At 43.5% G+C, this 20246-nt stretch overlaps 1 protein-coding gene across 1 annotated transcript in view; it reads right to left on the reverse strand.

The window, feature by feature from the left end:
- The window catches only part of TAGLN2 (transgelin 2), a 42981-nt gene extending 23008 nt beyond the window's left edge, over nucleotides 1–19973 (reverse strand). The window contains exon 1 of the mRNA XM_070766373.1: nucleotides 19802–19973. The gene's annotated coding sequence lies outside the window, so the exon portion shown is untranslated. The remainder of the gene's footprint in view (nucleotides 1–19801) is intronic.
- Nucleotides 19974–20246: the final 273 nt, after the last annotated feature.

The following is a 20246-nucleotide window of genomic DNA, read 5'->3' on the forward strand; positions in this document are numbered from 1 at the left end:
TGTGCAACAACTCTTACACTCCCTGGGGGAGGGGAAAAGGTTCGCAAAGATCGACCTGGCGCAGGCTTACCAGCAACTTCCGGTCGATGAACAAACAGCAAACGCTCAAACAATTGTAACGCACAGGGGGGCTTTCAAATGCACGAGGTTACAGTTTGGGGTGAGCATAGCCCCAGGGATATTCCAGAGCATCATGGAACGCCTATTGTCAGGGGTAAATGGGGCCATCCCATATTTTGATGACATCTTAATTGCAGGGGAAAACCAGGAACAAGTGAACAAAAGAATAAGGGAAGTACTTAAGAGGCTACAGGACAAAGGGTTACGAATCAAGCCTGATAAATGTGTCTGGGGAACTAACAGTATTGAATTCCTAGGATATAAAATAGATAAGGAAGGTATCCACCCCACAACTGAGAAGCTGAGAGCAATTAGAGAAGCCCCAGAGCCACGAGATAAGAGTGAGTTGCAAGCATTTTTGGGCCTCCTTAATTTTTATTCCGTTTTTTTAAAGCAGAAGGCAACAGTAGCAGAGCCTCTCCATCGTTTACTCCAGAAGGAAGCCCGCTGGACATGGGGGAAAATTGAACGTGAAGCCTTTGCTCAAATAAAAAATTTACTAACTTCTAAAAGTGTAGTAGTCCAATATAGTGCCTCACTACCCATTAGGCTCACGTGCGACGCTTCGCCGTACGGCATAGGAGGAGTCCTAGCTCACGTTCTACCTAATCAGACAGAGGCCCCAATAGCATTTTTTTCAAGAACCATGACCAGCACGGAGAGAAATTATAGCCAGTTAGACAAGGAGGCTCTGGCATTAGTGGCAGGGGTAAAGAAGTTTCACAATTACATTTTTGGAAGAAATTTTGAGCTAGTCACTGACCACAAACCCCTACTAGGCCTGCTAGCCCCCAACAAGCCCACTCCACCTTTTATGTCTCCAAGACTAATCAGATGGGCCCTTTTCCTCTCTGGGTATCAGTATGAGCTCACCCACAAGGGGGGGAAGGAAATCAATCATGCAGACGGCCTCAGCAGATGCCCCATAGCAGACTTGGTAGAAGACCCTGTTCCAACCACAGACGTGCTAATGATAGAACTCGAGGAAAACCCACTAACCACAGCAAAAGAGGTAGCTGCACACACGCAGCAAGACCAAATCCTGAAACAAGTAGTGAACTGTGTTCTAAAGGGATGGCAAAATGATATTGTTAAACCTGAATTGTGTGATTTTAAGAACAAAAGGCTTGAATTGTCATATGTAAAAGGTTGTTTGCTGTGGGGGGATAGAGTGATCATCCCCAAACGCCTAAGGGAAAAGGTACTCAGAATGTTACACGTGGGCCATCCTGGGATTGTCAGGATGAAGAGCCTAGCAAGGGGGCATTTATGGTGGCCAGGGCTTGATGCTGATATTGAAAGTTGGGTTTCAAAGTGTGACCCGTGCCAAGAGTCTAGGCCCAATCCCCCCAAAACAACTCCGGCTGAGTGGGAACAGCCTGCTGGCCCTTGGTCTAGGATCCACATTGATTTTGCTGGCCCAGTGGGGTCTCAGTATTTCCTAATAGTGGTTGATGCTTTCTCCAAATGGTTGGAAATAATAGCAATGAACAACATAACCACAAGTGCCACTATCAAGGTATTGAGCAGACTGTTTGCATCCCATGGTTGCCCTGATCTATTGGTGTCTGACAATGGACCACAACTAACAGCCAGGCAATTCGAATTATTCCTAGATGGCCTGGGGGTCAGACATGCCCTCATCTCGCCTTACTCGCCCTGGGCTAACGGGTTGGCAGAACGTTACGTAAGGGTGGCAAAAGAGGCATTGCACAGGTCAGGCCCTGGAGATGTGCAACAGAACTTGGACCAATTCTTATTAACCCAGCACATTACCCCTAACTCGCACACACATGTAAGCCCTGCAGAGTTATTGATGGGGAGAAAGTTGAGGTCACCACTAGACAGGTTAAACCCAAGGTTCTGTTTGAATAATAACCAAATGTGCATAAAACCAGAAAGAGAAATGTATTTGGGTCAAAATGTATATGTAAAATGCTTTGATGGAAATGTAAACTGGATGAAGGGAATTATTGTTAAGCAAAATGCACCCAAGACTTATATTGTTAAACTGGAGGATGGTCGTTTGTGGAAACGACACATAGACCACATTCGGAAACGAACTGAAAACCAATTACAACAACCCGCTGACTCGGACTCTCCCCCCTCAACAGACTTTTATACATTGCCCGAACTAAGAAACACGCAGAGAGACTTATCGGGCCAGGGGGAACCATCCAGCGACGCCGAGCCATCCTCGTCCTCCGAGGCCTTCGTTGGGCCCGCCAGGCCTAGTCCGCCGCACCGGGAGAACAGCGGCGAGCCATCCTCCACAGTCAGTGGCGAAGGAGAAAATGGACTGCGCAGGTCAGCGCGAGAGTCTCGAAGGCCTCACCGATTGGACGACTTCGTCACGTGGCTTTCTTGATGGATGGGTCCAACTATGAGGGGAGGGGTGTTGTATCCTGAAATGGCTACCTTGTAACACTGTAAATAGTTTGTTCCTCTTTTCCAGCGCTGTCTGAGCCCAAGCAGGAAGTCGCTCCTGATTGGCTCAGACGCGGCCGACTCTCGCTTTGGCGGGAACCGCAAAAGTATAAAAGAAGCGGCTTCTCCCTGCAGAGCCAGTCGGTACTCGCTGAATCGTCACTTTACCTTGCTGAGCTGTCACTTATTCTCTGAGCTGAATAAAAGTACCGATTGCTCAAACCCTGTCTCTGGGTCTACTTCAGGCAGCTTTTTCTGGAGAAACTTTAATTCTGCATCAATCTAAGGGCGAAAAAAAGGGGGGGATCTCCCCCCCCCCCGGCACAGGCACTTACTTAACCGCATTGTGGCTGTTATGCAAAAGAGCCTTTGCAGTTCTGGCTGGTGGCTTTGGCATCACGCCGAAGCTCGGAAATCACCTGGAACTAAGCCACCATCTTCTTCGGCTTCTGGGTGGAAACAGCCTTCCCGTGTGTGGTTTTGTTTGGAGGGGTGGGGAGACAAAAAAAACCCCTTTCTGTGCATGTTCAGTAGTCTTTCTCAAAATCACAGAGGCTAAGAAGCTGGGGAAAACATCTTGAAAAGCGCCTTCCCGCTTATTAGATCTCTGCATTTTTGATGGCATTTCGACGCATTTTGGAAACTTGAATGTTCATTGCTAAGCAATCGAAATAACTCTCAGCACTTAGTGCCACTCTATAAGGCCACACCTAGAATCCTGCATCCAGTTTTGGTCACCACGCTAATAAAAAAAGATGTTGAGATTCTAGATAAAGAGTGCAGAAAAGGGCAACAAGGATGATGAGGGGAGTGGAGGGGGTAGCCAATACTCTAGAACAGTGTTTCCCAACCTTGGCAACTTGAAGATATTTGGACTTCAACTCCCAGAATTCCCCAGCCAGCATTTGCTGGCTGGGGGATTCTGGGAGTTGAAGTCCAAATATCTCCAAGTTGCCAAGGTTGGGAAACACTGCCCTAGAAGACAGGCTCAAATTACAGAAAGACCTAGACAGACTAACACAGTGGGCCCACACCAACAAAATGATGTTTAACATCGGCAAGAGCAAAGTCCTTCACGTCGGCAGAAAAAACCCTGGACACACATACAACCTGGGAGAATCCCCTCTTAGCAGTAGCGACTGCGAAAGAGACCTCCGAGTCTTGGTGGACAATCAACTAAACATGAGCCAACAATGTGCAGCAGCAGCTAAAAAAGCTAACACCATCCTAAGCTGCATCAACAGGGGAATACACTCCAAGACCAGGGAAGTCTTAATACCACTCTACTACGCCCTGGTCCATCCACACCTGGAGTACTGTATTCAGTTCTGGTCACCACACTTCAAAAGAGACATTGAAACTCTGGAGAAGGTGCAAAAAAGAGCAACCAAGATGATTAAGGGATTGGAAACCAAGACTTACGAAGAGAGACTGAGGGAACTGGGCATGGATAGCCTAGAGAAAAGGAGGGCCAGAGCGGACATGATAGCAGTCTACAAGTATACGAGGGGATGTCACAGAGAGGAGGGGATCGCTTTATTCTCCAGGGCACCGGAGGGCCGGACAAGGAACAACGGCTGGAAGCTGACCAAGGAGAGATTCAACATGGAGATAAGGAGGAACTTTCTGATGGCCAGAGCGATCAACCAATGGAACAACCTACCAGCGGACATTGTGAACTCCAACACTCTGGACATTTTTAAGAGAAGATTGAACTGCCACTTGACTGGTGTGCTATAGGGTTCCTGCTTGGGCAGGGGGTTGAACTCGATGGCCTTCATGGTCCCTTTCAACTCTAGCAATAAATAAATAAATTAAAAAAACATACCATGAACAGTTGCAGGAACTGGGCCTAGCTAGTCTAGTGAAGAGAAGGACTAGGAGAGATAGGATGGCATCTTCCAATATTTGAGGGGCTGCCACGGAGAGGAGGAAGGGGGTCAAGCTATTTTTTAAGGCACCAGAGAAGCAATAATAGATGGAAACTGACCAAGGAGAGATTCAACCTGGAGATGTTTATTTATTTGTTTTGTGAAGTACTTATTGGTGGCATACAAAGATATAACTAAGTTTGTATACAGGATACTAGTAAGAGAGAGACATTAGGACAGGGGGACGGAAGGCACGCTGGTGCACTTATGCACGCCCCTTACTGACCTCTTAGGAATCGGGAGAGGTCAACAGTGGACAGTCTAAGGGTAAAGTTTTTGGGGGGTCAGGTGATGATGCTACAGAGCCAGGTAGTGAGTTCCATGCATCAACTAGTCGGTTACTCAAATCGTATTTCTTGCATTCGAGTTTGGAGCAGTTTATTTTAAGTCTGTATCTGTTGTGTGTTGTTGTGGTTGAAGCTGAAGTAGCCGTTGAGAGGAAGGACGTTGCAGCAGGTGATTTTATGGGCTGTGCTTAGGTCGTGTTTAAGGCGACGTAGTTCTAAGCTTTCCAAACCTAGGATTGTAAGTCTGGTTGCATAGGAGTAATAAGTACTAATAATAAGTAATAAGGAGCAATTTCCTGACAGTGAGAACAATCAACCCATGGAACAGAAGTTGCCTTTGGAAGTTGTGAGAGCTTTCAAGGACAGAGTGGACTGCCATATGTAACAAATGGTGTAGGGTCTCCTGCTTGAGTTGGGGTTGGACTAGATGACCTACAAGATCCCTTCCATCTCTGTTAATCTGAGTCTATCTAAGACGATCAAAGGCCTGGAGGCTAAAACATACGAAGAACAATTGTATAGCTAATCTAGTGAAGAGGAGGACCAGGGGAAACAGGATAGCAATCTTCCAATATTTGAGGGGCTGCCAAAGAGCGTCTGAATTTTGAATCCCATCCTCATGAGGATGCTGCAAAGGTTGAACTGAAAAAACGCTTGCAAGTCCCATTTGGTGGAAGGTCTTAAGCATAAAACCTATCGGGAAAGACTTCATGAACTCCATCTATACAGTGTTCGCTCAATTTTCACGGGTTCGAACTTCGCGAAAAGTCTATACCACGGTTTTTCAAAAATATTTAATTAAAAAATACTTTGCGGGTTTTCCCCCTATACCACGGTTTTTCCCACCCGATTACGTCATATGTCATCGCCAAACTTTCGTCTGCTTTTAATAAATAATTTTTAAATAAACTTTAATAAATAAACATGATGAGTAATAATGTAAATGGTTGCTAAGGGAATGGAAAATTGCAATTTAGAGGTTTAAAGTGTTAAGGGAAAGTTTGTGATACTGTTCATAGCCAAAAATAGTGTATTTACTTCCACATCTCTACTTCGCGGAAATCCAACTTTCGCGGGTGGTCTCGGAACGCATCCCCCGCGGAAAGCGAGGGAACACTATAGTCTTGAGGACAGAAGGGAAAGGGGGGGGGCACGATCGAAACATTTAAATATGTCAAAGGGTTAAATAAGGTTCAGGAGGGAAGTGTTTTTAATAGGAAAGTGAACACAAGAACAAGGGGACACAATCTGAAGTTAGTTGGGGGAAAGATCAAAAGCAACATGAGAAAATATTATTTTACTGAAAGAGTAGTAGATCCTTGGAACAAACTTCCAGCAGATGTGGTTGGTAAATCCACAGTAACTGAATTTAAACATGCCTGGGATAAACATATATCCATCCGAAGACAAAATACAGTAAACAGTATAAGAGCAGACTAGATGGACCACGAGGCCTTTTTCTGCCGGTCAATCTTCTATGTTTCTATTTCCCCTGCCGCTGTAAACTTGGAACCGTCACTCAACAAACCGTTGTAAATCGAGGAGACCACGCCCTCGGTTGTACAGAATTAAGGAAACAATCTGCAACCAGGTTTCAGGGGCTTTAGCAAACCGAGTTCAATTCAGCAAGGGCCAGGAAGGAAGTTTGAATCTGCAAAACGTTTTTTAAGGTTCTCATTTTGGGCGTTGGCAGGCCAGTTAATTGAAGAAAACGCAAGCCAAGGGCAGAATAGCACTCCAGGCTCGAGTAGCTGCTAGCAAGGTGACCTCAGAAAGGTTCAAAATGTGGCGTTATGGGGTGGAAAAAACAAAGGAGCTGGTGCTGGTTAACACCCCAAAACCGCACCACGGGGCACGGTTCTCATTTTTAGCAGGGGACAGGAAAGAGTGGAACTGAGCGATGTGGAAGTTAGAAGCCGCAACTGTTGGGGAGAAACTTCCTGAGTTCTTTTATTTATTTATTTATTTTTTTAAAAAATATTTTTATTGGTTTTCAAAGTAAAAGACAAAACAAGGACCCGGATTGTGGGGGCAATATGCTGGCTTGGTTAAAAAGTGCTATTGCTAACATGCTGTAAGCCGCCCTGAGTCTAAGGAGAAGGGTGGCATAAAAATTGAATGAATGAATGAATAAACAAACAAACAAACAAAACAAACAAACATTAAATTGACAAGACACTGCATTCAACACAAAAAGGAGCTACAATTGCTCCGCTCAGTTTAGAAGTCTTCTTAATACAGAAAGAGAAAACTAATTATAGTTTAGATCAATACAGAAAAGTAAACATATCAATAAAATATCTCTCTATATAGTACATGCTATCATAAAAATTTTAACTTTTCAATACTTTCCACCAACTATATCATTGTGGTTTAAACCAGTTCAGAAAAGTAAACTTATCTATAAAATATCTCTATATGATATATTCTGTCTAGTAAATTTAACTATTTAACACTTTATTTTGATATCTTTAAAAATCTTTTTTTTATATTCCATCCGTTGTAAACCTTCTGAAATATGAAATACGATGAAATATCTCTATAAAATCTATAGTGTTATAGGAATCTTAATTTTCACTATTTTCCAACTGTTATATAAATGTAACAAAGTAATCAAAATCAACCTAAAAGAAATAAACTTATCTTTCAAATATCACTATGTGAAATACTCAATCTGAAGAATTTAATTATTTGATACTTTATTTTATTTTATTTATTTATTATTTAGATTTGTATGCTGCCCCTCTCCGTAGACTCGGAGATAATATTTTTAGGAATCTTTTTTCATATTCCACCAATTATAAACTTTCTGCCGAGTTTTATAAAATTCTGTTTCTACTTGGTTATTCAACCATCTCGTCATCCTATCTACGTAATTCTGCCCATTCCATAATCTTCCTAAAAACCTCTTCTTCTTTGGGAATTTCCTTTTCTTTCCATTTCGCTATCAAACGTGGATTATAAAATTTTTGTATCAATATATGCCCTTAGACTTTAAAAATATTATGAATGGAATAATTCATGAAGACCAAAACGGATTTTTGCCAGGCAGACAAATTAAAAATAATTTGAGGAAAATCTTTTTTTTCTTTTTTAAATATACAAAGCCTTGTTTGTAGCAACGGGATTAAAAAAAAATAATTCGCAGGCTTTTCGGGCTGCAAAAAACCCACACCATGATCCAAGTCCAGTCACCGACTTCCGTTTCGCCAGCTAGAGAGCGTGATGCATTTGGAGTTAGGAAGTTCACATGCAGGGCACAGTTGCAAATAACTTTTTTCAGCGGCTTGCCTCCCCTCCCTGGGGCCTTTGGTAATTGGAGGTAGACTGTGCCTAAGCTGGGAGGTTCCACCGCCAAAGAGCTTCGGCGAAACCTCACTTTACAATGAAACCTTAGTTTAATCCTAACGGCAGTATTCATATGATATTTTCTGTCCTGGCCACAGCAAATGCATGAATTTAAGGACGCCGGAATTTGGGGGATGCAAGATTTTTTTATTTGCCCCTCGCCCCAAAAGTATGCAAATGTAAAATTTTAGGATGCAGCCCTCTGCTCCCCAAAAACTAGGATGCTGTGATGGTCAGAAATGTAAGTGCCTTCTTTAAAGTGCTGTTGTCACTTTGAACGGTTGCTACATGAAATAGCTGTTAAGCTGGCGGCTACCTATATACTTACCACCTGTTTACCTTCGGGTCTCTACTACGCCTTTGCTATGTCATCAGAAAGGGAAGCAAAGCCAGAATAGCCTACGGGACCGCCTTCTGCCGCATGAGTCCCAGCGTCCGGTCAGGCCTTCTCCAGGTCCCGTCAACTAGACAATGTCACTTGGCGGGACCTAGAGGAAGAGCCTTCTCTGTGGTGGCCCCGGCCCTCTGGAATCAACTCCCCCCCCCCAGAGATCAGAACTGCCCCCACTCTCTTTGTCTTTCGCGAACTACTTAAGACCCACCTATATCGCCAGGCATGGGGGAATTGAGATGTCTCCCCCAGGCTTTTTATAGTTTTATGTATGGAATGCGTGTGTTGCATGATTTTTAAATGATGGGTTTTTTAAATGCTTTTTTAATATATTAGATTTGTTTACATTGCCACACTGTTTTATTATTGTTGTGAGCCACCCCGAGTCTTCGGAGTGGGGCGGCATACAAATCTAATAAATTATTATTATTATTATTATTATTATTATTATTATTATTACTACTAATTAATTAATTAATTAGATTTTTATGCCACCCCTCTCCGGAGACTCGGGATGGCTCACAACAACAATAAAACAATGTCCAACAAATCTAATAATTTAAAAGCACTAAAAACCCCTTATTAAAAGCAAACATACACACAAACATACCATGTATAAACTCTATAGGCCCGGGGGGAGATGTCTCAATTCCCCCATGCCTGACGGCAGAGGTGGGTTTTAAGGAGTTTACGAAAGGCAAGGAGGGTGGGGGCAGTTCTAATCTCCGGGACCCAGAGAAGGCCAACTCTGTGGGACCTAACCGGTCGCTGGGATTCGTGCGGCAGAATATTATTATTATTATTATTATTATTATTATTATTATTATTATTATTATAATTATAATATATGACTAATTGAAACACATTTCAACAGGTTCCCTTAACTCCGTGGCAAGGAATGAGGCGAAAACTGAACTTTAATAATTGTCTGGCTTAATAAGTCAAGGACAGACCGACAGCCATTGTGTTGTTTTAACCCATTCAGGAAAGCACAGGAGGGATGTGTGAATGCAACCTACCTGGGCAAACGTGGCTTGATGCAGTGGGGAACCTTGCTTGCCACACCCTTCTGCCAGTAGAGCTGAGTTGGCTCTTTCTCTCTCTCTCACACACACACACACACAAACACACAATAAATTCCCACCTTGCCACAGATAAGGAAGCAGGAAGGATTAAACCCACACCCAGTTTTCTCAGCCTTGCAGCTCAAAAGATTTTTTAAAAGTTCAGGGTGGGCTGATTAGCCACACATAGATTTGTGTGTGTGTGTTTGTGTGTGAAATGAACCCTTCCATGCCTGGTAAGAGAGAGACAAAAGCTACCAACCCTGCCCCTTCCTCAATTCTTCCACCCACCCACCCACCCAAAGCAATTCTGCTCTATTATTTTGCTTTACTGATCCGCTAATATTTCCCCCTAATAATAATAATAATAATAATAATAATAATAATAATAATAATAATAATAAAAAAAAAATAGATTTGTATGCCGCCCCTCAATCTCAGCAAACTTAATATGAGTGGACTTCAACCCCCCAGAATTCCCCAGTGACGCCCCCCATCAACTTGGGTAGTCCTCGACTTACAACAGTTCGCTTAGTGACCGTTCAAAATGAAAACACCAGCGCTGGAAAAAAGGGACTTTTGAACGTTTTCCCATAGTCGCGACCGTTCTAACATCCCAATGATCGCGAGATCGAAATGCAGACGCTTTGGCAAGTGGTTCATACTTAACAACCGTTGTGTCGTCCCATATATATGTTGTGTGTGTGTTATGTGATTTCCCCTTTGGTGACCTTCTGAAGAAGTCCACAGGGGAAGCCAGCTTCGCTTAAAGACCGGGTTACCAACCGATTCACTTAACAACTGTGGCAAGAATCCGGTATCAATTTCCAGTGGTTCCCTTAACAAAGTCCTCAGAGAGGGACGGCATAGAAATTCAATCCATCCATACATACATACATACATACATACATACATACATACATACATACATACATAAATAGCAGCAAGAAAGTTTTTAAAAAACAGTCTCAAAACTCTCTTAACAAACGTCCCAGTCAAGCGACAGCAATTTTGGGCTCTGTTGAGGTCGTAAAGCAAGGACAAGCTGTCCGTGCCAGTTTCCCAAATGTTCAGATTTTGACCACGGGATCCTGGGGAATGCTACAATGGCCGTTAAGTGTGAAAAAAGGGTCAGAAGTCCCTTTGTTCTAGAATAAATGGAGTAACCCAAACTAGATAAGGTAGAGGCAGCACTGGATTATTAGCGTATACTTAAAATGAAGAGCTATAAGTATAGAAAAGCTTTTAAAGAATATGAGCTTTTTAAGTGACACTGACAAGTTAAATACATATGGAAATATATCATAGGTCTGTTAAATATAATAAGCACCAGGATTATAATCACTCAGGGAAAGGTTTAGAAGGTTAAAGAGGAAGTAGAAAGGGAGTGGAGGAAGGAAGGAAGGAGTGAAGGGAAGTAGGAAGAGATAGAGTAAGAAGGGTAGATGAAAGAGATGGAGAAAGAGGGAGGGGAGTGTGATGGAAAAGAAGATATACCTGATAACTAAAAAATAGGTGCAAAATAAGATATTTAGTTTTGTTTGATTGTATAAAGAAAACACGTATATGACTGTAAGGTATTGATGTATAAATGGCAATTTTGGATAAAATTATATCCCTTACAGCAATTCATATCGGCAAATTAACTAATACAATTATATGCCTTATACATTTTCCTATTTATAATTTTTTCCCCCTTACTAATATCCTTTCTTAACATTTTACTTAACACAAATTATTATTTCCAGTTATGCACCCATATACCAAATCTATTAATCAATCAACTGTTAACATTCCTCTATATGTTATTAATGTATTATTCTCATTTAGTTTCCCCCCCTTTCGTTCTAACCATTCATAAAACAGCATTCCAAATTTCATAGCACTCCGAAGTCATCCTTATCTTTAAATTTCTCCCTGTACTTTTCTATTTGTACGGTTCAGGTAGAGCGTGAACAATTTATTACAGGCTTAGGAAGAAGTAGACGACAAACCCATTGGCCTTAGAAAGGGATCGTTTACCTTTGAAATGTTTGTTCAGCCGCCACCACCCTACCTGCCTTCTAACCACAAAGATGCAAAAATGCAGAAGGCAAACAAAAGGTGGCGTCACCCCTATTGTGGGTCAAGCAACAACAACCGCAAGAAAAATCAGTTCAGGATTTTGTCAAAGGAGATGAGAAAGCTGATCATGATCTTTTTTTTCAAAACAGATCCTTTTCTTTTTTTTCTTTTTTGCAAACCTTCAGATTAACAGAGTTGGAAGGGATCTTGGAGGTCACTTAGTCCAACCCCCTCTGCCCAAAGCAGGAGACCCTAAACATCTGCCTCTACCTAGGATTGAACTCACGACCTCTTGACTGTGAGGCAAGAGATCTACCTCTTAGGCCGCAGCAGGCTGTCTCTTTTGAACCTGACTCAGGAGGGAAGATACAGTACAGGACGTCCTGGATTTATCACCGCAATTGAGCCCCAAATTGATGTTGTTAAGCGGGCCAGTTGTTAAGTGAACTTTGCCCCCATTTTACAGCATTTTCTTGCCACCGTTGTTAAGTGAATCACCGGTGTGTGTTTTTAAGTCAGTAACCTGGTTGTTAAGTGAATCTGGCTTTCCCGTTGATTTTGCTCATCGGAAGCTCGCAAAAGCGGATTTGCAGGGCCTCAGGACACTTTGACCGTCATAAGTGCGAAAAACAGCCATAAGTCATAGAAACATAGAAGTCTGACGGCAGAAAAAGACCTCCTGGTCCATCTAGTCTGCCCTTATACTATTTTCTGTATTTTATCTTAGGATGGATCTATGTTTATCCCAGGCATGTTTAAATTCAGTTTCTGGGGATTTATCTACCACGTCTGCTGGAAGTTTGTTCCAAGGATCTACTACTCTTTCAGTAAAATAATATTTTCTCATGTTGCTTTTGATCTTTCCCCCAACTAACTTCAGATTGTGTCCCCTTGTTCTTGTGTTCACTTTCCTATTAAAAACACTTCCCTCCTGAACCTTATTTAACCCTTTAACATATTTAAATGTTTCGATCATGTCCCCCCTTTTCCTTCTGTCCTCCAGACTATACAGATTGAGTTCATGAAGTCTTTCCTGATACGTTTTATGCTTAAGACCTTCCACCATTCTTGTAGCCCGTCTTTGGACCCATTCAATTTTGTCAATATCTTTTTGTAGGTGAGGTCTCCAGAACTGAACACAGTATTATTCCAAATGTGGTCTCACCAGCACTCTATATAGCGGGATCATAATCTCCCTCTTCCTGCTTGCTATACCTCTAGCTATGCAGCCAAGCATCCTACTTGCTTTCTCTACCGCCTGACTGCACTGTTCACCCATTTTGAGACTGTCAGAAATCACGACCCCTAAAGTCACTTTTTCTCAGTGCCTTTTTAACTTCGAACGGTCGCTAAATGAACGGCGGTAAGTTGAGGTCTACCTGTACAGAACACAGAGATGTGGTAGCTATAGAGCAGTGATGGCAAGCCTTTTTTTCCTCCGGTGCCGAAAGAGGGCGGGTGCATACTATCGCGCATGCCCAAGTGCCCACAGCCATAATTCAATGCCTGGGGAGGGCGAAAACAGCTTCCCCTGCCCCAATGAAACAAATCACAGTTTGATTGCGTGAAAAGGCAGCGGCTATATCTTCCCCCCTCCACAAACCACAAAGTAGTTTTCAAAGGGTTTGAAAGGAGAGGGGGAAATTCCTTCATTTCATTTTTTTTTTAAAAAAAAGCTTGCGCAAACAGGCAGATATTTATTTAAATTAACTTCGGACTTTTCTCTGCTGGAAGGACTCCGATCCCTGGAATTGTATGTCAGCAAAAAAAATGTGGGTTTGGGTGTTGGGGTGTTTTTTTTTTTTGCCTTTTGAGGTCAAAAGTTTTATTGTTTTGCTCTCAAACTGTAGTAAGGAAGGAATGCATTTTTATTTTTTTGCATCAAAAAAATAAAAATAAACGACAGGGCCTCCCAGAGATAAGTAAATGCCATTTTTGGCCTGGTTTCTAATACAGGCCTAGACTTGCAAGAGTTTGTTTAGCGTCCGTTACTAACAGCTCTGAAAAAAAAGTGACCTAACGGTCATTTTTCCAGAGTTATGAACTTGGCAGCATCCTCAGGATCGGCAACTGGTTTCATATTTATGACGGTTGCTGTGGCCCAAGGTCACGCTATCCCCTTTGACCACTTCAAAGTCAAGAGAGGGTAGCCATATTCGCTTAACAACCAGATTAGAGTGGTACCTCTACTTACGAATTTAATTCGTTCCGTGACCAGGTTCTTAAGTAGAAAAGTTTGTAAGAAGCAATTTTTCCCATAGGAATCAATGTAAAAGCAAATAATGCGTGCGATTGGGGAAACCACAGGGGGTGGGTGGAGGCCCTGTTTCCTCCCTGGAGATTCCTAGAGAGGCCCCACGTAGGCTTCTCCCCGCCTTTTCCGGCCATTTCCTCCCAGGAGATTCCTAGAGAGGCCCCACGGAGGCTTCTCCCCGCCTTTTCTGGCCCTGTTTCCTCCCTGGAGATTCCTAGAGAAGCCACACGGAGGCTTCTCCCCGCCTTTTCTGGCCCTGTTTCTTCCCTGGAGATTCCTAGAGAAGCCACACGGAGGCTTCTCCCCACCTTTTCCGGCCCTGTTTCCTCCCTGGAGATTCCTAGAGAGGCCCCACGTAGGCTTCTCCCCGCCTTTTCCGGCCATTTCCTCCCAGGAGATTCCTAGAGAGGCCCACAGAGACTTCACCCGCCTTTTCTGGCCCTGTTTTCTCCCAGGAGATTTCTAAAGAGGCCCCACGGAGGCTTCTCCCTGCCTATTCCAGCCCTGTTTCCTCCCAGGAGATTCCTAAAGAGGCCCCACGGAGGCTTCTCCCTGCCTTTTCCGGTGACAGTTTCGGAGACTCGGGTTTGTAAGTCGTAAATGGTTCTTGAGAAGAGGCAAAAAAAAATCTCTTGAACACCGGGTTCTTATCTAGAAACCATTGTAAGTAGAGGCGTTCTTAGGTAGAGATACCACTCTACTAACTTAACAACGGCAGCGATTCACTTCTCAACTGTAGTAAGAAAGTCGTAAGATGGAGCACTTCACCAGTGTCTCACTTAGTGACCGGCTTCCAAGAAACGACTGGACTGCCAGTCGGTCAGAAATATGTTTAGGGTCTCCCGCTTGAGCATAGGGGTTGGACTACAGTATTATCAATTTATTATTATTTATTAATTAAATCTATATGCCGCCTGACTCCCACTCCAATTTGTGTCTCACCAACCAGCTTAAATCAGCTTAACAACAAAAATTTGGGGTCCAATTGTGGTGGTAAGCCAAGAGGTTACCCACAAATTGTGAAGAGGCCTGAATTAGCTCCCCCTCCCTTCTCCAATGTTCCCTGAAAATTAAAAGTTGAAAAGCTTGGAACATTTCCCCCTTGCTCATTTTAAATTCCCATGTCTCCATTTATAGGAAAAATTAACCCAAATAGTTAAAACCTTATTTCCCCTTCTGAATATTCTTTTTAAAAGGGGGGGGGGGGAATTCAGCCTAAATTAAGTTAAGATTTTACCGTTGGAGCGGTCAATGCTCTCTCTGTGGATCCAGAGCCATCTTAAATGTCCTCGACTTATGACTATAATTGGGGCCCTAATTTCCATGGCTAAGCAAGGTTTGTTAAGTGAGGTCTGCCTGGTTTTACGACCATCTTTTTTTTTGCCACGGTTGTTAAATGAATCAGACAGTTAAGCTTATCTGGTTTCCCCCCAATATTTAAGAAAAGGAAGGAAGGAAGGAGGGAGGGAGGGAAGGAAGGAAGGAAGGAGAAAGAAAGGAAAGAAAGGAAGGAGGGAGGGAAGGAAGGAAGGAGAAAGAAAGGGAAGGAGGGAGGGAGGGAAGGAAGGAAGTAGAAAGAAAGGAAAGAAAGGAAGGAAGGAAGGAGGGAGGGAGGGAAGGAGAAATAAAGGAAAGAAAGGAAGGAAGGAAGGAGGGAGGAAAGGAAGGAAGGAGAAAGAAAGGAAAGAAAGAAAGGAAGGAGGGAGGGAGGGAAGGAGAAAGAAAGGAAAGGAAGGAAGGAGGGAGGGAAGGAAAGGAAGGAAGGAGGGAAGGAAGGAAAGAAAGAAAGAAAAGATCCTATTCTTCAGGTATAGAGGGGGATAAGCATCAAAACTTTATTTGCTGATTATCTTAGAAGCTAAGGTGGCAAGAAAACAGGATTTTCTTCCTCCTTCTGCATGCAGCGCCAGCTATGGAACTCCTTGCCACAAGATGGCAATTGTGAACAGCTCAAACAAAAAGGCTTGCGTGTAGCACGCCTGCTCCCTTTCAAAGCTGTCATTAGAAGAACCTGGATGCAGACATTGAGAATCTGCAGCAAGGTAAGGCAGGTTTGCCATTAGCAGACCCCATCCATATAATAAAACAGGCAATAAAATTTAAACTCTGCTGTTCGTTTGCCTGTTAACTCTCTTTTCTCATATATACCAATCCCGGCGACCAGTTAGGTCCCACAGAGTTGGCCTTCTCCGAGTCCCGTCGACTAAACAATGTCGTTTGGCGGGACCCAGGGGAAGAGTCTTCTCTGTGGCGGCCCCGACCCTCTGGAACCAGCTCCCTCCGGAGATTAGAATTGCCCCCACCCTCCTTGCCTTTTGTAAACTCCTTAAAACCCACTTCTGCCGTCAGGCATGGTGGAATTGAGACATCTCCTCCAGGCCTATACAGTTTATGCATGGTATGTTTGTGTGTACGTTCTGCTTTTAATAAGGGGTTTTAATTACTTTTAAATATTAGATTTGTTGTACTGTATATTGTTTCATTATTGCTGTGAGCCGCCCCGAGTCTACGGAGAGGGGTGGCAAAGAAATCTAATTAATAATAATAATAATAATAATAATAATAATAATAATAATAATAATAATAATATAGTAGATGGAGGACAGGTTAAATTTATTTGTTTGTTTGTTTATTGGATTTCTATGCAATTATAAATTGCATAATGAAAAATTAAATGAGTTAGAAGTTTATATTTTGCAACAAGGGGAAAAACTATTATTGCTGCAATAATATACTCATCGTCTTTCAACTGGGCTGGGTGGGGCAATATATGTATACGTGTTTTTGTCTCTCGCCTTCCATAATGCACTTTTAAAAAATGTTTGGTTCTGGGTTTTGTTTTGGTTTTTTTTGCAAAATTTCCTTTTGGTTTGCAGCTTTTAACTTTCTGACTAAAATAAATTATTCTTGGGGGGGGGGGGAGAACAATGCAAGAGGTAGACCTCCACCATTGCAGTGGTTACGACGACCCTGCGGGGTAGACCTGCACCCTCTCCCCAAGCACGGCTGACCCATAGCCAGCCGGCAGGGAGTTGCCCCCCCCGATTCGAATGACGCACAGACGTCGGTAGACTTCTTGTGTCAATCACCTTGTTTTTCCCCAACCCGCTGAGACAAGCCAGGATGCGAATCGGCTGGGTCAGCGCCGCAGCCTCGGGCAAGTCGAAGCAGAAAAAATAAAAAAACCTATCATGTCGTCATCCTTCCATTCCAGACTGTTGCCAAAGATCAGCCGAGGACGAGTCTCGGTGGGAAGAGCCAGCATACCAAGAGGAGGAAAAACTGCCCTGGGAAAATGTCCAAATTATCTTAGCTTTTAGGTCCAGCGGCAGCGAAAGCCGGTTTTTGTAGGGCCATAAATAACCAGAAGGACTCCCGTTTCTTTCTCTCTCGGCCCTTCTCAAACACCACCAGGCCAAACCACATTCTCGTTTCCTGGTTTAGGGAGCTTCGGATTGCTAAATCCTCCCCTTTTCGGTCTCTTTGCAAACTATTTTGCTCAACAAGCAATAGTGTGGCAACTTGGGGGGAAAAAACCTCCTGTGTCCTTCAATTCCCAGAATTCTCTAGTCCAGAGTGGGGGATTCTGGGAGTTGAAGTCCGCAAGTCTTTAGATCAGATTAACAAGAGTCGGAAGGGATATTGCAAGTCATTTGGTCCAGTGTTTCCCAACCTTGGCCACTTGAAGATATCTGGACTTCAACTCCCAGAATTCCCCAGCCAGCGAATGCTGGCTGGGGAATTCTGGGAGTTGAAGTCCAGATATCTTCAAGTGGCCAAGGTTGGGAAACACACTGATCTAGTCCAACCCCCCAACCCAAGCAGGAAACCCTTACATCTGCCTCTACCTAGGATTGAACTCAAGTTTGGCCAAGGTTGGAGACCTCTCGTTCATTTATTTATTATTTATTTTTCCATATTTTTATGGATTTTTAAACACATCTTAATATTTTTCAACGTGGGTCGACATCCATATATTTACATTCATATCAATATATTATATGTTTATACACTATATACACAATCCTTTATACTGCATTGTTCTTTTCTTTTCCACCCGTCTCTTGCTGTTTATTAAATTAATAAATAATTAAATTATTGATTGATTGACTTATATGCCACCCCTCTCCGAGGACTCGGGGCGGTTTGCAACATATAAAACATCAGCCAGAACATCCTAATCCAATTAATTTTAAAACTAATTAGTCTGAAAACCCCAATAATATTTTTAAAAAAATCAAACATCGTAATCCAATTAATTTTAAAACTAATTAGCCTAAAAGTAATATTTTAAAAAAATCAAACATCGTAATCCAATTAACTTTAAAACTAATTACTCTGAAAACCCCAATATTTTTTTAAAAATCAAACATCTTAATCCAATTAATTTTAAAACTAATTAGCCTAAAAATAATATTTAACAAATCAAACATCGTAATCCAATTAATTTTAAAACTAATTAGTCTAAAAATAATATTTTTAAAAAATCAATGGTTACTCTTCACACAACAGACGTACATACAAGATTGTTCTATAATTCTTGTTTCTGGTCTGCAGAAATATGGCCAGGATAGGGATGGTTAAATGGAAGCATTATTCCTTTTTTAAAAAAAAATATACTTTTGAATGTCTTTGAAGGAGCATGCTAACCAATTTAGGTTGATGGTGGTGAGGAGATTGGTGGCTGTACAGATGTTCACAAACCACAAGGCCAAAAGTAGGCTGGTAGTAAATGCACACCCAGGAAGGGAGATAGGATATCCTAGCCCCCCCCAGCCTTCCCCTTCAAAGGCAAGGGGTACATATAAAGTTATCGGACTCTTGAAAAGACAGCTGACCCCCATCCAAAGAGCAGTTTCAGAGGCAAAGCTGGGTTTTCGCTCCATCGTAGCTTGTTCAAGGCAACCCTTGAACTGCATAAACCAACATTGGCTTGAGGGTTCAATCAGCTATAACAAGTGGCTATCAATGGGATAGGGAGGGCAGCAAATCAAGTGTCCCCTGGAACAGCGGCCAAAGAAAGCCTGCAAATATCCCGACGGCCATCAGGTGGCAGCCAAAACCGCATCCTTATGCGGCCACCTAGTGTCTAAAAGGGGAATCGCAGCCCAGCGATTCTCACAGCTCACTTCTAAAAACTCGCTTTTCTTTTGCCAACTTGGGAGCGCAAGAAGGAAGGTCTTGACAAAAGGGGGTCAAGGAGAGCCACCCAGCGCGCAGGACTACCAATTCCATCATCCCTTTTAAGCAGCCACATGGGACTTTCCGTCTCAGCCGAGACAGTAACGCTCCAAAAGCGAACAGAAATGGGAGAGAACGGGAAAGGGAGGAAGAAAGGGGGGAGGGAGGGAAGGAAGGAAAGGAGGAAGGAAAGGAGGGAGGGAAAGGAAAGAAGGGAAAGAAAAGAAAGAGAAAGAAAGAAAAAGTGGGGACAGAGAGAAGAAAGGAGGGGACCTCGAGCGAGGAAGGAAAGGAAGCAAGGGAAAGGAAAGAAGAAAGGAAGAATGGAGAAAGAGAAGAAAGGAGAGAGGGAGGAAATGAAGGGAAGGAAGGAAAGAAGGAAGGAAAGGAGGGAGGGAAAGGAAAGAAGGGAAAGGAAAGAAAGAAAAAGTGGGGACAGAGAGAAGAAAGGAGGGGACCTCGAGCCAGGAAGGAAAGGAAGCAAGGGAAAGGAAAGAAAGAAAGAAAGGACGGGACCTCGAGAGAGTAGAAGGGCGTGGGAACCCTGGAGATCATCCACGCGGCCAGCTCCGCTTTGCAAGGCCACGTGCGACCAAGGAGAACCCACCCCGCCACTCCGCGTAGAGGGGAACTAAAACCCCAGGCTTCTTGGGCGTTTTTCCAGAGACGCCCCCCACCCCGCCCCAAGATCACCTGGGGGTCCCCTTTTTCTCCCCTGATCTCGCGCGCCTTACCTTCTTCCGCGCGGAGAGTAGCTGCGAGCGCCGCCGGATTAAGCAAAAGCCGCGCCTTAAAACTCTCGCCTCCCACGCCCGGCGCTGGCTTTTTAAGGCTGATGTCAGCGCTCCTCCGAGGGGAGGCGGCGACGCCTCCCCCGGGGGCAGGAAAAAGGGGGAAAGAAAAAAAAAAGAGAGAGAGAGAAACTCAACGGGAAGGATTGGGAGAGGCCTTAAAGGCGCAAAGAGCCAATTCGGAGTCCTCGTGCTGGGTGGAATCCGGAGTCGATCTTCAGCAGCGCCATTCCTGGAAGAGTTTACTGTACTCCGGAGTAAGCCTCAGGATTTGAACTGGGCTCCCGATTCTTGAGTAGAGGGAGAGGAATAGCGAAAAGGACACCCACCACCAACGGTATATGGGGCGCCCTGTCTGGAGCAGGAGGGGTTGGACTAAAAGACCTCT

This window comes from Erythrolamprus reginae, chromosome 13, assembly GCF_031021105.1.
Source record: "Erythrolamprus reginae isolate rEryReg1 chromosome 13, rEryReg1.hap1, whole genome shotgun sequence".
Lineage (NCBI taxonomy): Eukaryota > Metazoa > Chordata > Lepidosauria > Squamata > Dipsadidae > Erythrolamprus > Erythrolamprus reginae.